This window comes from Perognathus longimembris, chromosome 17 (assembly GCF_023159225.1).
Source record: "Perognathus longimembris pacificus isolate PPM17 chromosome 17, ASM2315922v1, whole genome shotgun sequence".
In the NCBI taxonomy this organism is placed as follows: domain Eukaryota; kingdom Metazoa; phylum Chordata; class Mammalia; order Rodentia; family Heteromyidae; genus Perognathus; species Perognathus longimembris.
The window spans coordinates 39,387,745-39,401,518 of NC_063177.1; the positions used below are offsets into that span (position 1 = coordinate 39,387,745).

Below are 13,774 nucleotides of genomic sequence, written 5' to 3' on the forward strand. Positions count from 1 at the left end.
CCCTGGGTTCGATTCCTCAGCACCACATATACAGAAAATGGCCAGAAGTGGCGCTGTGGCTCAAGTGGCAGAGTGCTAGCCTTGAGCAAAAAAGAAGCCAGGGACAGTGCTCAGGCCCTGAGTTCATGGCCTAGGACTGGCCAAAAATAAATAAATAAATAAATAAAAGATGGCTCATGCCCATAATGCTGGTTAAGGAGTAGCACTCAGGCCCTGGGTTCAAGACTCAGTACCAGCATAAAATAAATGAGTCAATAATTACAAAAGGAAAATAAGCAAAACAAAACAAAACAAAAAACACAAATTAAACCTGAGTTGAAGATATGAACAGACACTTCCCTAAAGAGAATCTAGATAATAAAGAAGCCCAAGAAAAGATGCTGAAATCTTTTCAGCATCAAATGCCACTTGGAAACTGCAAATTAAAACAACAATCAATTTTATTCATAATTGCCAAAGCTTGTAAACAACCAATATTTCCTTCAGGTGGACAGAAATACACCCTGTGGCAAAGTCATACAATGGAGTATATTTTTGAAAGATCTTAGCAATGGAAAGAAATGAGCTACCAAACCACAGAGACATGGAGGAACTTGAAATTCATATTGCTAAGAGGAAGAAGATCCAAAAAGGGCTACTGTATGATTACAATTATATCACAGTGTAATGCGGAAACTGAGTCACAGCCATCCCTTGCCAGGGCAGGTGGGGGGGGGGAGGGTGTGGCGGGACGGGGCTGTTGGTTTCACAGACATCCTGGAGCCTAGCCAGGAGATGGGGGGCTGTCCTCCAGCTCCGAGGCCTAGGAGACAAGCCATCTTTTGAATTGCAGGTCCCTGGCTCAAGGGGTAGAGCCAGGAGGGCTGGCTTAGGGAAATATGAAGATATAGAGTAGTTTAGCCCCAGGGGGATCTGTACTCCCTATGCTGTATTTATGTGTAATGCTTTGCTGAAGCTTGGTCCCCACCCAACATGTGACCTTGGTCTTTAAAAGCTTGGTGCACGCTCTGTTCCGGGCTACAGGTTTTTGTAATTGGCCAGCCTGCAGACCAACAGCATCCCAATAAAGACTCCAAAATTCAAACTTCCAAGATGTGGCTCCTCTATTTTCTCATGACTGGTTTTGTATCTGATTTAAGGTATATTTTACTGCCCAACAACAGGGATATTTGGGGCAGTAAAGGGATTTTTGTATTTCATATGATACTGAAGAGGATACAACACCATTATATTTGTTATGGCTCCATCTGTAATCCCAGCAATACAGGAGGCTGAAGCTGACCAACCTGGCCTGCTTCATAAGATCCTGCCTCTGGCTGGGAATGTGGTTTAGTGGTAGAGTGCTTTCCTTGCATGCAGGAAGCCCTAGGTTGATTCTGCAGTACCACATAAACAGAAAAAGCCACAAGTGGCGCTGGGGCTCAAATGGTAGAATGCTAGCCTTGAGAAAAAAGCCCCAGACCCTGAGTTCAAGCCCCAGGACTGACAAAAACAAACAAAAAGATCCTGTCTGAAAAAAGAAACACAAAAATAAATAAATAAAACAAAAAATTAATAGAGCTTTATGAAAAAGTTGTTGTTTTTTTGTTTTGTTTTGCTATTCCTGGGGCTCAAACTCTGGGCCAGGGCACTGTCCCACAGCTCCACTTCTGGCTTTTTCTGTGAATAATTAGAGATAACGAATTTCACAGACTTTCCTGCCTGGGCTGACTTTGAACTGCCATCCTCAGATCTCAGCCTCCTGAGTAGCTAGGATTACAACTGTGAGCCACCAGTGCCTATCTTAAAGAAGTTTTTAAAGGGACAAATCAAAATGGAAGCTAAGGGGGCTGGGAATATGGCCTAGTGGCAAGAGTGCTTGCCTCATATACAAGAAGACCTGGGTTTGATTCCTCAGCACCACATATGTAGAAAACGGCCAGAAGTGATGCTGTGGCTCAAGTGGCAGAGTGCTAGCCTTGAGCAAAAGGAAGCCAAGGACAGTGCTCAGGCCCTGAGTTCAAGCTCCAGGACTGGCAAAAAAAAAAAAAGGAAGCTAAGCAAGCTCCTCAAATAGACAAGCTTCTCTAGGAAATCTTATCAAAATGAATGCCATACTTAGAAAAATAAATGACCATAATTGTGTAGAATATAATAAGTACTCTTAAGAGAAGAGCTGATTTTATCCATTAGCTCCCACACAGAAGGGTAAGGAAACATAAAATGTTTTCTAATGATGTTATAAATGAGAATTGCTCATGACTTAAGAGAAAAGAACACACACTTAGAAAGGAAGTAATGAATAAATTGGAAAGGAACACTATTCCAGTTTCTGGTAAGGATAATTTGTGATCTAAATGTTAAAATTCACACCCATACACCCTGTGGCCCAAAGCAAGAATTCACATAGGACTTTCCAGCCACAGAGCTCTCAGAGGTGGTCAAGATAATGTAACAACCCTATCACTTGCAGATACTTTTCTTCCATTCCAAACAGATAAGAACCAAAGGTTGAGTGACCTTACTCGCAAACAAAGGTAGAGCCAGGAAAATCGTGAGTGTTCAAACCCCTAGGCTAGACAAATTACGTTTTAAGTCTTACCCCTGCTATAATATCTCTGACAATGTCTTTTGGAACTTGTTACACAATTATAAGAAAAAAGAGAGCCTCAGTAATGCTAAGTGTAAACAAGTGAAAGTTGAGTTGTTGAGTTTGAAATAAACATTTCTTAGTAGGGTGCCAATGACTCACACTTGTAATCCTAGCTACTCAGGAGACTGAGATCTGAAGATTGAGGTTCAAAGCCAAACTGGGCAGGAAAGTCTGTGAGACTCTTATCTCCAATTAACCACTAGAAAACCAGAAGTGGCACTGTGGCTCAACTGGTACAGTGCCTTGAGCTCAGGGACAGTGCCAGGCCCAGAGTTTAAGCTCCAGGACTGGCAAAAAAAAAAAAAAAAAGGAAGAAGGAGAAGGAAGTAAGGGGAGGAGGAAGAGGAAGAAGAAGAAGGAGGGGGAGGAAGAGGAGGAGGAAGAGGAAGAAGAAAGAAAGAAAAAGGAGAAGGAAGAGGAAGAAGAATCAACAAAATTTTAAAAAAAAATCTCCAAAGCATTTTATCTCTAAAATAACAGTGATTTCCAAACCTTATGGGCATAACTTCATAATCTAAAGATTTTATTAGTCCTTGTTAAACAGGTCCTTGCAAAGCTTATGAAACTAATGACCAGCAGGCATCAAAATGTTGAGCATTCCTGCTAAAATGACCCTTAATGTATGTACTAAATCAGTGTCTCTGGGACAGGCCCTAAGAATCCCAATCTCTGTCTCTGTCTCTCTGTCTCTGTCTCTCTGTCTCTCTGTCTCTCTGTCTCTGTCTCTCTCTCTCTCTCCACAGACACACACACATTAGGAATTCTTATGTTAAAACTTTTAGATTAGTGGGCATAGATGGCTCACTCCTGTAATCCTCACTACTCAAGAGGCTGAGATCTGAGGATAGCAGTTCAAAGTCAGCTTGGCAGGAAAGTCCTTGAGACTCTTATTTCCAATTAACCACCAGAAAACCAGAAGTAGCGCTGTGGCTCTAAGTGCTATAGCCCTAGACTTGAGCAAAAAAAGTTCAGAGATAGCACCCAGGCAGGCCCTGAGTTCAAGCCCCACAATCAAAAACCAAAAAAAAATCTTTTAGATTAATAGTTCACAAAATTTTTGCTCTCAGGAGCGAAAATCTATATATATCCTCAAATCTGTATATTGTTTTGTTTTGTTCCCATCCTGGGGCTTGAACTAAGACCACCCAGGGTGCTGTCCCTGAGCTTTTTGGCGCAAAGATAGCTCTACCACTTGAGCCACAACTCCACTTTCAGCCTTTTGCTGGTTAATTGAAGATAAGAGTCTCACATACTATTCTGCCTGGGCTGGCTGCAAGTCTTGGTCCTCAGACCTCCTGATTAGCTAGGATTACAGGCATGGGCCACTGATGCAGCCTATGCCAATGAACTTTTCATTATACTACCTTGCTCTATGCATATAGTGTTCCCAATGTAGGGTTTTGTAAAACAGCTATTTTAGAAAACAGCTATTCAGGATATTGATATCTGAGGACTTCAATTCCAAGTCAGCCTGGGCAAAGAAGTCCTCAAGACTCTACTTCCAATTAACCAGCAGAAAGCTGGACTAGGAGTGTGGCTCAAGTGGTAGAGGGCCAGCCCCAGAAACTATGTGAAGATAGGAATTCAAGCCAGAATAATGACATACAAAAAGAGAAACACTGTTTCGGAAATGCACAGACTTTCCAAATGCTAACATTTTTCATTATATTCCCCACCCGCCCCCAAATAAGTCCAATTTGTTAATATTGAAAATTTACATTCATAAATACTGGGAAGCTGTAAAATTCAATGCATACAGGTTTTCTCAAATTTTAATTTTTCCTCTTAAGCACAGTTTTATCACTGGCAACAAATATTATCAACTATTCAACAGCCAGCCAGCTTCTCTTCTTTCATTTTGAAATGTCTCCCACTCTCCCAGTTGGTCAATCATTCTTTCAAGTAAAAGTAGTGTTTCATGAAAGAAGCTGCTAGTTTGAGATCACAACTCAATTCCCGACCGTCATACTTCAGTGTGTAAGGGCATCTGAGTTGCCAAGAAGGCAGTTCACACCTGTGATCCCACCTACTCAGTAGGCAGAGGTAGGGCAGATCTAAGTGCAAGGCCAATAGGGGAAGAGGAAAGGAGAGAGAGAAGGAGACCTCATCTCACCAAAAAGCCAGACCTGGTGTTTCATAGCTGCAATCGTAGCTACTCAGGAGGCATAGACAAGAGGATCATGGTCCAGAGCTAGCCCGGACAAAAACACAATCTAAAAATAGAGACCCAATCTTAAAGTACATTGTTTACAACGATAAAAATAGAACAATGAAACTTGTTGAAATCCTTTTGGGAAGAGAAGGGGAGAAAGAGTGATAGAGGGGGTGAGATCAGTCAGAATATATTACCAACATTTGTGGAATTCTAACAACGAAATCCCCCTTCACCTATAACAAATGCAAGCTAAATAATAATAGATGCTAGGCTCTGGTGGCTCATGCCTGTAATCCTAGATAGGATCTCAGGAGACTGAGATCTGAGGATATTGGTTTGAAGTCAGCCCAGGCGGAAAAGTCTGTGAGACTCATCTCCAATTAACTACCAAAAACCCAGAAATGGAGCTGTGGTTCAAGTGGTAGAGCACTAGTCTTGAGCAAAAAACTTCAAGGGCAGTGCCCAAGGCCTGAGTTCAAGCCCCAGAACTGGCAAAAAAAATAACCACACAATAGGACCTGGTGTAACTCACTAGTAGAGTATTTGCCTAGCATGTGTAAGCCCTGGCTGGGTTCAATTGGGGGGGTGGGAGGAACAGACTGAAGGCATGGTTCAAGTAGCTGAGTGCTGGCCTAGCAACTGTAAAGAACTGAGTACAGCTGGATGCTGGTAGCTCATGTCTATACTACTACACCAGAGGCTGAGATCTGAGGATCTGGGTTTGAAACCAGCCTAGGCAGACAAACCAGTGTTTCTGATCTCCAATTAGCCACCAAAACAACAACAACAACAGCAACAACAGCAACAACAAAAACAGAAGTAGAGCTGTGGTTTGAGCAAAAAAGCTAAGGAACAGTGAGTGACCAGGCCCAGAGTTCAAGATCCAGAACAGACACAAAACTTGTTTTTACCGGGGCTGGGGATATGGCCTAGTGGCAAGAGAGCTTGCCTCGTATAAATGAGGCCCTGGGTTCAATTCCCCAGCACCACATATACAGAAAACGGCCAGAAGTGGCGCTGTGGCTCAAGTGGCAGAGTGCTAGCCTTAAGCAAAAGGAAGCCAGGGACAGTGCTCAGGCCCTGAGTCCAAGGCTCAGGACTGGCAAAAAAAAAACCCCAACAACTTGTTTTTACTAGCATTGGCCTCAGAATACTTCATTTATTCCACATGCCCCCATGCCGGAGACAATTATCATCCTAATTATACCTTGAATAATGTTTCAAGTTTTCTTTCCCTAAACATATTGATATAAAGGCCCACATGCAAAACTGAATTGTCAGGGAAAGTCAGCCTAAGGTTATTTATTGTGTCTAAACCACAAGTAAAAAAAAAAAAATTCAAAGGCTGGCTATTTTAATGCGAACTCAATGCAATATTGCACTTGGTTTGGTTTACAGGAGAGGTAATTACACAGCTAGCATTTGGATTTTGAGGTTTTAAGAATTACTTGGGAGAGAGTGGGGTGGACAAAGGAAAAAGTCTAATGCTTTTCAATTCTGTGCCTCCAAAGCAGGGCTTGCTGAAAGCAAAACAAAATTAATATTAGTAAAGATGAGAAAATCGTCCATGTTAGGAAGTTTTCCCCTAAGCAGGTGTACAAGTTCATAGCTTCAAGTGCTGGGACTGTCACAACAAGAACGAAAGGCCAGGAGGCCACAAACTAATAAAATCAATCAACAGAGCGGGAAACAGGCAGCTGACACACACCCCAGCATGTAGGGCTTTCCTAAATCAGGCTCATCTCCGCAAATCCAAATTAGTTTTCAGAAATGGCGTCTACAAAAACTACCCAAACATTCCCCCTAATAATTTGCACTCCTCCTCCGCCACAGGGGAGCCATGTTTACCAGAAGTTTTACTTTCTCTTTCAAGTTCAGCCAGCTTCCTTCTGCCCAGTACAATGCCAAAATGCAACTGGGTTGAATAAATCCTTCCCTTCTCCAAAAGTGGAGAGAGAGCTGGACATGAAAGAATTTGTCTCATGAAGAAAAACAAATGGTTCTTCACTTCAAGGCTGTTTAGAATACTGGTTAGTTTGCAAAGAGTTATGGGGACAGGGCTTAATAAAACTCAGCCTCTAAGAAACTCATACTTGTATATTTATACATATAGACGCTCTTATGCATACTGATGCCTGTAACATGCCTGTGCATGTGCACGCACACACGCATGCACACACACACACACACACACACATACACACACCCTGTGAAGGGAGATATGATTCAGCTGACCAGCAAATCAGCTCCCAGCTTGACACTAATCATTCACATTAACCAAACTGAATGCTGACCCAGTCAGGTGCTTCTCAGGAGGCTGAGATAGGAAGATCACTTACATCAAGAAATTGGTAGACTTGTTTGGACAACATGGTGAGATGTCCCATTTTCTTGACTGGACTCAAAGTTCCTCCTGTTGTCTTCTTCCTGAGAAATACTTAACTCTAATCACTCCCCTACCCTTCAATCTTTGGAGGGGGTTGTTTGTTTTGTTTTTGGTGCTGGGGATCAAACCCAGGGCTTCAGGAATGCTAAGCAAGTGTTCTACCACAAAGCCACACCCCCAGTCCAAAACGACTTTCATTCACTTTCCTAACCTTTTTTTAATTTGGTGGGGTGGGAGCAGGGAGGGTTTAACTCAGAACCTCAGACTTGATAGGATTTATCACTTGAGCCCTCAAAACTTTCAATATTATCTGTACCTTTTCTCTTTCCCCAGTACGAAGGATTGAAACTAGTCCCTGAGCATCCTCTCTCACTGAACTACATTCCTCTCCCCTTTGAGAAATTTTGGAGACAGTCTTAACTAACTTGTCCAGCCAGACTGGCCTTAAATTTGTGATCTTCCTGACTCAGCCTCCTGAGTAGCTGGGCTTAGTGGTGTGCATCGCCATGGGGATGTGTGTACACACACACACACACACACACACACACACACACACACACAGTGCCGGTACCATGGCTTGAACTTGGGACCTTGTTTACATTCTCCTTCAGCTTTTTTCCCCCCCACTCATGGCTGCTGCTGCTCTACCACCTGAGCCACACCCCCAGTCCTCTGTATTTTAGGGGGGCTATGAAAAACTCCACAGTACTCAACTTTTACTGTGTTGTTACTTAAAATAGATAGGATGCCATCATTGATTTTGTCAGATGAAAGAAAATTACCACAAGAGCCTCTGTGTAGCCAGGGATTTACAGTTTGCCATGTGTTTATCTTTTCTCCTCCACCACAGTATAAATTCCCATCCCTGTTCATTGAGTTTGTTCCCAGTAGAGTTACAATCTCCCAATTACTCTTTCTTTCTTGTGGGTCGTGAATGAGTATCATGAATCATAACTTGCCCGACTTTGTTGTTAGAAAGGTACTATGGTTTTAATAACAGTCATTATCAGCATTTGAATGTTCACTATCTGCCGGGCTCTATGCAAAGTACTTTATGGTACAGTCTATGCATTGTCTTGCTTCATCCACACTATTACACTGGTAGCCATGGTTTGGGGATACAGAAATACCCAGAAATTAAAGCAACCAGGGTCCAGGAGATGGTGATCTAAAGCCCAAAAAGTCTGGCCTCATAGCAATTCTTTAGCTTTTCTAGCAACTGTGCAACATGAAACTATCAAGCACAATCAGAGCCCAAGGGTTTCCACACTACCATACTAGTGACCTTAGAAAAGCTCAAAATCTAAGTCATCGGCTGATGCAATTAAAAGGTCAAAGGCCAAGTCGATTGTTCACTGGTTGGTAGTCACTCATAACAGGAGATGGACTAGCAAGAAGGAAAGCTAGAAAGTCTAAACATTATTTTCTTCGGAGAGACAGATTTGTCAGTCTTGTTAGGCTGTTAAAAGGAACCTGGGAAAATACATACTAGACTATTAATAGGAAAATAAGTTTGAGTATTTAAAAAATAGCATGGATTGTCTTTACAAAAAGATAACTTATTTTAATGACCTTTAAACTTAATTAAAAGGCTAGGACGTGATTCTGTGGCCTCCTATCCTCTCAGTTTAGTTCTCCTAAATTAAGAACTTCCACTTATAGCTTCTGAATACACTAGGCTGTTTTAAGCCTCTTCACATTAATGTTCCTTCAGCCTTGAATATAACTATTTACTCTTCAACCTTGTCAGAATTACTATTCATCCAACAAAACCCTGTATTTTAGCCATTCTGTAATAAAGCCTTGCTCTTATCCTTGGGGGGAAAGGGGAAACTGAACTCTGTTCTTAGACATTTAGTATAAGAACTTAGATATAAAGAGCTCTTATTATGAACCAGCATAAAGCTAAGGATTTCATTTGTATTATCTTACTGAATTCTGTGTGTATGTATTTGTTTTTTACCATAATGTCTCCCCACATAGTCCAGGCTGACCTCAAACTCCCAGTCTTCAATGCCCCAACCTCCTGAGTCATTATAGGTAAATGTACCGCTAGGTTTTTTTTTACAGATAAGAAAACTGAAGCTCAGATTACATACCTAGCCCTAGACGCTAATTCTTTTAACAATTTTAAACATTTCAAACAATTTGCCACTAAATACTATCTGTTCATCCTAACTCCAGTGTACCATAGTAAGCCAAGGTTCCTAGTAACAGTGTGTAAGGATGATATTCTTTTCCCATCCTAAAGCCAAACAGCCCATGCAGAGGCTGCTCCAGAATACTAGTTCCTCAGGATCTGTGGTTATGCCTCAAGTACTCTTTAGGTGTTATTTTTAAAAAATGATCCAAAAGTTATGGTAAAAAAGTTAACATGTGAACATAAAATGTGAGTGCTGATGATGTAAACTCTGTAGTAGAGCATTTGCCTAGCATTCCATGAGGTGCTGGGTTTAGTCCTACAAAAAAAAAAAAAGAAAAGAAGCTAGGTACTGATGGCTTATGCCTGTAATGATAGCTACTCAGTAGGCTGAGATTTGAGGATACTACTTCCAAGCCAGCCCAACAGACAAATCTAAGAGACTCTTTATCTCCAATTAACAAACAAAGAGCCAGCAGTGGAGGTATGGTTCAAATGAGAGAGGCACTAGCGGTGAGCTGAAAAAAACAAATAAAAGCATAGTACTTAGCCAGACACGTGTGGCTTACGCCTGTAATCCTAGCTATTTGGGAGGCTGCTATCTGGGAATCTTGGTTCAAAGTCAGCCTAGACAAGAAAATCCATGAGACTTTCATCTCCAATTAGCCACCAAAAAGCAAGACACTGAGATGTGGCTCAAAGACGCAGAACACAAAAGCTCACTAACAGTGCCCAAGCCCCTGAGTTAAAGCCCCGGGACCAGCAAAAAAAAAAAAAAAAAAAAAGAGCATATGCCCTGAGTTCAAGCCCCAGTACTGATACAACAAAATAAAAAAGATAGGAAGAAAGAAGGGAAGGAGAGAAGGAGGGAAGGGTGATTATTCATAGACAATCAAAAATCTTCAAAATCCACTTCTGCACAAAATACCAAATAAAGACATGCTGTCCCAGTTTATAAGGTCAAGTGGCAACTCCCCTAGGGCAAAGGGCATATGCACTGAATGACATTGAATAAATTACCCAGGTACTACCAGGCATGTGCCTGATACAAACATTTGCAAACACTTTTCCTCCAACAGAGTGTGTGTGTGTGTACAATCCTGGAAATGGAATCCAGAGTAAGGCATAATAGGCAAAGGTTCTATCACTGGGCTACATCTCCAGCCCCTCAGGCCTTGATAAGTAGGCATTCCTCCTCTTAGCCCACTAATCTACCAAGATTTTTTCACTATGTTATATCTCCACATCTCCTCATTCCACATCCCTGACACCATCAAATTCAAATTCTACCCTATTATTTAGGACCCAATTCAAAGCCCTCCTTTGGCAAGAAGACTACCTAAACAATTCCAAGCCTCATAACCTCTTCTTCCTCTAAACACCAATAGTGTTCAGCATCTCACTGTCTGATAGAACTTTCTACAGTAATGGAAATGTTCTAGATCTGTACCATTCTTATGTTCCTTTATACATAATACCACCTTGTTGAGTAGGGAAATGTGTGCATCTTGCTGATCATATCAACCTGCTGCATAAATAGTCTTTAAATTATTTATCAAGTTGCTCTATTTACATAGACTACAAATTCAAAGACCAAAATACATCTGATTCTTCAGAGCAACTTTCAAAAATTGGAAGGGATATTTGTTGATTTGCACACCAGCTCTCAGAAAACATCAGTTAAAAAGCTCCTGTGTTCAGGCATCTGAAATGACCTGACATTCACTATCTCTGTCCCATCTCATAGTTGAATGTCCAGACATATTACAGGCAGGAAGGAAAAAACAACTTCTAGACACTGAAATGACCACTAATCAAGCCACAGGTGCCTTAACGATATATAGGTCACAGCTGCCCTTTTATCTAAAACTCACTTAAATACCTTAGTAAATCAAGACCCAATATGTAAGCATCAAAAAGATATGGAAGGCACAAGTTTCATCATTAAGGCACTATGCCACTATTCCTTGGGCAAAATGGTTGTCCCTTTAGCCTCAGTTTCCTTATCTACAAAATAGATTATGTGAAAAATAGATTGGGTTAATGTTATAAGAACTACCTACTTCACAAACCCTTTGTGGGTCAAGTCATACTGTGGGTTATTTCTAAATGGTTATTCTTCCCACATGAACTGCTTATAAAAATAAAAAATTCATGAATTTGCTAATGGTTCTTTGTTGTGGGTATACTAACAAATAGACTTAAGATCAACATTCCATTTTTCTTAAATAATTCCAGATTTCCTTCCCCATCTCAGTATCCAAATGACTGTGCAAAAACTCTGATAGTGCTCCAGTCTGACATATGCAATAAGGAAATAAATGGATTGACTCAGGGAATACAGCTAATATGAAATAAAACAGAAAGCATGGTTCAAGGGCCAGAGCAACTGCCTAGCAATGCAAACCCCAGTACCACCAAAACATTTTTTTCAAGAAAATTCAAAGAGAAAATTGTCCGAATCAGATAACACAGCCCAACTCCACACATGAAAGATGGGGAGGATTTATTGCTTCGATTTATTCAAACCCATGCTTTACCGGCAGTCAGTTCAAAATTTAGAACCCACACACAGAATACATCCTGGAGATATCAAAACCAGCAGGTACCCACCGCACACATTTTTACTAAGAAAAAAAATGACTAACCACTAGTTGTGTCAAAACACATATACCGGTTGATAGGAGAGCGATGTGTACTAAACATGAAAAAAGCGACTTGGGTGACGGTTGTTGCTAACTTAAGAACACACACACACCCGCACTGCCAACAGGTAAAGTTTGCCTACAGAGCTCAGCCAAGGCCAGCCGGTCTTTGTTTCCCTCTCTTCTGCATTTACCCAAGATCTTGGCTCTGAGACAGAAAACTCCCACTCTTGATTGGTTCACTCTGCCCTATGCAATTAAGCAACACCACAATCCAGTAAACGCAATGGCTTAATTCTTTTATCATCCAGTCGACTTTACTAGGTATTTATAAAAGGACAATGTCAAAGAAAAGAAAGAGATTTGTCACACTCCAGAGCTGGTTTGACCGGGGGATTTATCGTATCGTTTATAATTTTTTTTTTTTTTTACAAGGTGGAGAGAGGCTCGGCTTAACCAGAAAAAGGTGGAAGAGAATTTAGAAAAGGTCCAAGGCTGTCAATTTCCCCTTCGGGAAACTTGATTCTTAGGCAAGCACCGCGCCCGCCACCAGCCAGCCAGGGAGGCTGTAAGGGGGACGGACACTTATTGCCAGGGCTGGGGGGGACACAGCTGGCACAGCTGGCACTGCTCAAGGGGCGGAAGCAGGGCCTGGGCGCGGAGGGTGGCTCGGTCCGAAGCCCCTGGGCCCGTCGCCCGGGCGGGGAGGAGGGAGGAGGCTCTTTCCAACCACCACCCCCTTGGCGATCGCCGGCGTGACTGACAATCGACCGCCGCCCCCCCCCCGCCCCAAGACCCAAACGTCCCCAGAGGGCAGGAAGTCAGGCGGCTGTCCCCTCACTCCCGCCACCCCCGGCCTCGCATGCCCGCCCCCACCCCGACCGAGGTCGTACCCCACGAGTTCTCCCTCCGATCGCGTCGCCCCTTTCTCTCAAGATCGAAACTTGAAGCGTCCCTTTCCCTTCCGAGGCCCGCTCCTGTCATCACCGGGAACGGTCCCTTTACGAGGGGGCCCTGGGTGTCCTCCCCGCCCCCGTAAAGTGTCCATCCACAACTCCCTCCCTCAGACGCCCGGCCACCGACGCGCCTCCCGGCGGAGTCGTCCGGGTGGGGGGAAAGCGGCCCCACCCTTCGCCCCCTTCACCTGTTTCTCCAGCTGAGGCCGGACCCGCGGGGCTGCGCTGGCGCCGGGTGCGGGCCGCGGGGCTCTCTCGGGCAGCCGGGCCTTTTCCGAAACGGACGCGGAAAGAGGCAGCGCCGTGCCAGGGGTGCTCGTCAAGGATCCGGCCGGGGCTCGTTGCCTCCGCGGCGACGTCGGAACCCCAGGCTCCCCCCCCTCCCAGTCTGCTCCGCTGCAGCTCCGGAAACCGCTGAATTACAGCCCCACTAGCCAATCTCCACCCAGACCCTGCTTGGTCAAGACACGACCTCATACATAATTCATGAGGCTGCCAGCGTGCTTGGCCACCCAGAGGCCCCGGGACGTCTGATGTACATACAAAGCCCCACCCACTGACCAATGAGAAGAGGGTCTGGAAGGAGGGGCGGAGTCTAAAGAAGACTAGGGACGCCCCTGGTTCTGGCTGTTCCGTGAGCATGGTGCTCCTCCCACCGCGGTAGAAAGGAAAGAGCGGAGGCCTAGGCTGCAGAAGCCCGGGGGGAGGGAGAGAAGATGCCCGGAACACCCTGCTGAAAACTCAGCTGAGTTCCTGGCAGTGCGTGACGTCAAGACACTTTAAATGCCCAGATACAGCTCCTTCCAGCCCGCTCTCCCTTTTCCCGGCCCTTGGCACCACGTGGGCCCCTGGTTGCGGGC

At 43.7% G+C, this 13,774-nt stretch overlaps 1 protein-coding gene across 6 annotated transcripts in view; it reads right to left on the reverse strand.

Moving 5' to 3' along the window:
- Positions 1-13,345, reverse strand: part of Stat3 (signal transducer and activator of transcription 3) — a 49,003-nt gene extending 35,658 nt beyond the window's left edge. For 3 of the 6 annotated variants that reach the window (XM_048366970.1, XM_048366968.1, XM_048366969.1), the window contains exon 1: positions 13,103-13,345. The gene's annotated coding sequence lies outside the window, so the exon portion shown is untranslated. The remainder of the gene's footprint in view (positions 1-13,102) is intronic. The other 3 variants (XM_048366967.1, XM_048366966.1, XM_048366965.1) reach the window with 1 other exon arrangement.
- Between the last annotated feature and the right edge of the window lie 429 nt (positions 13,346-13,774).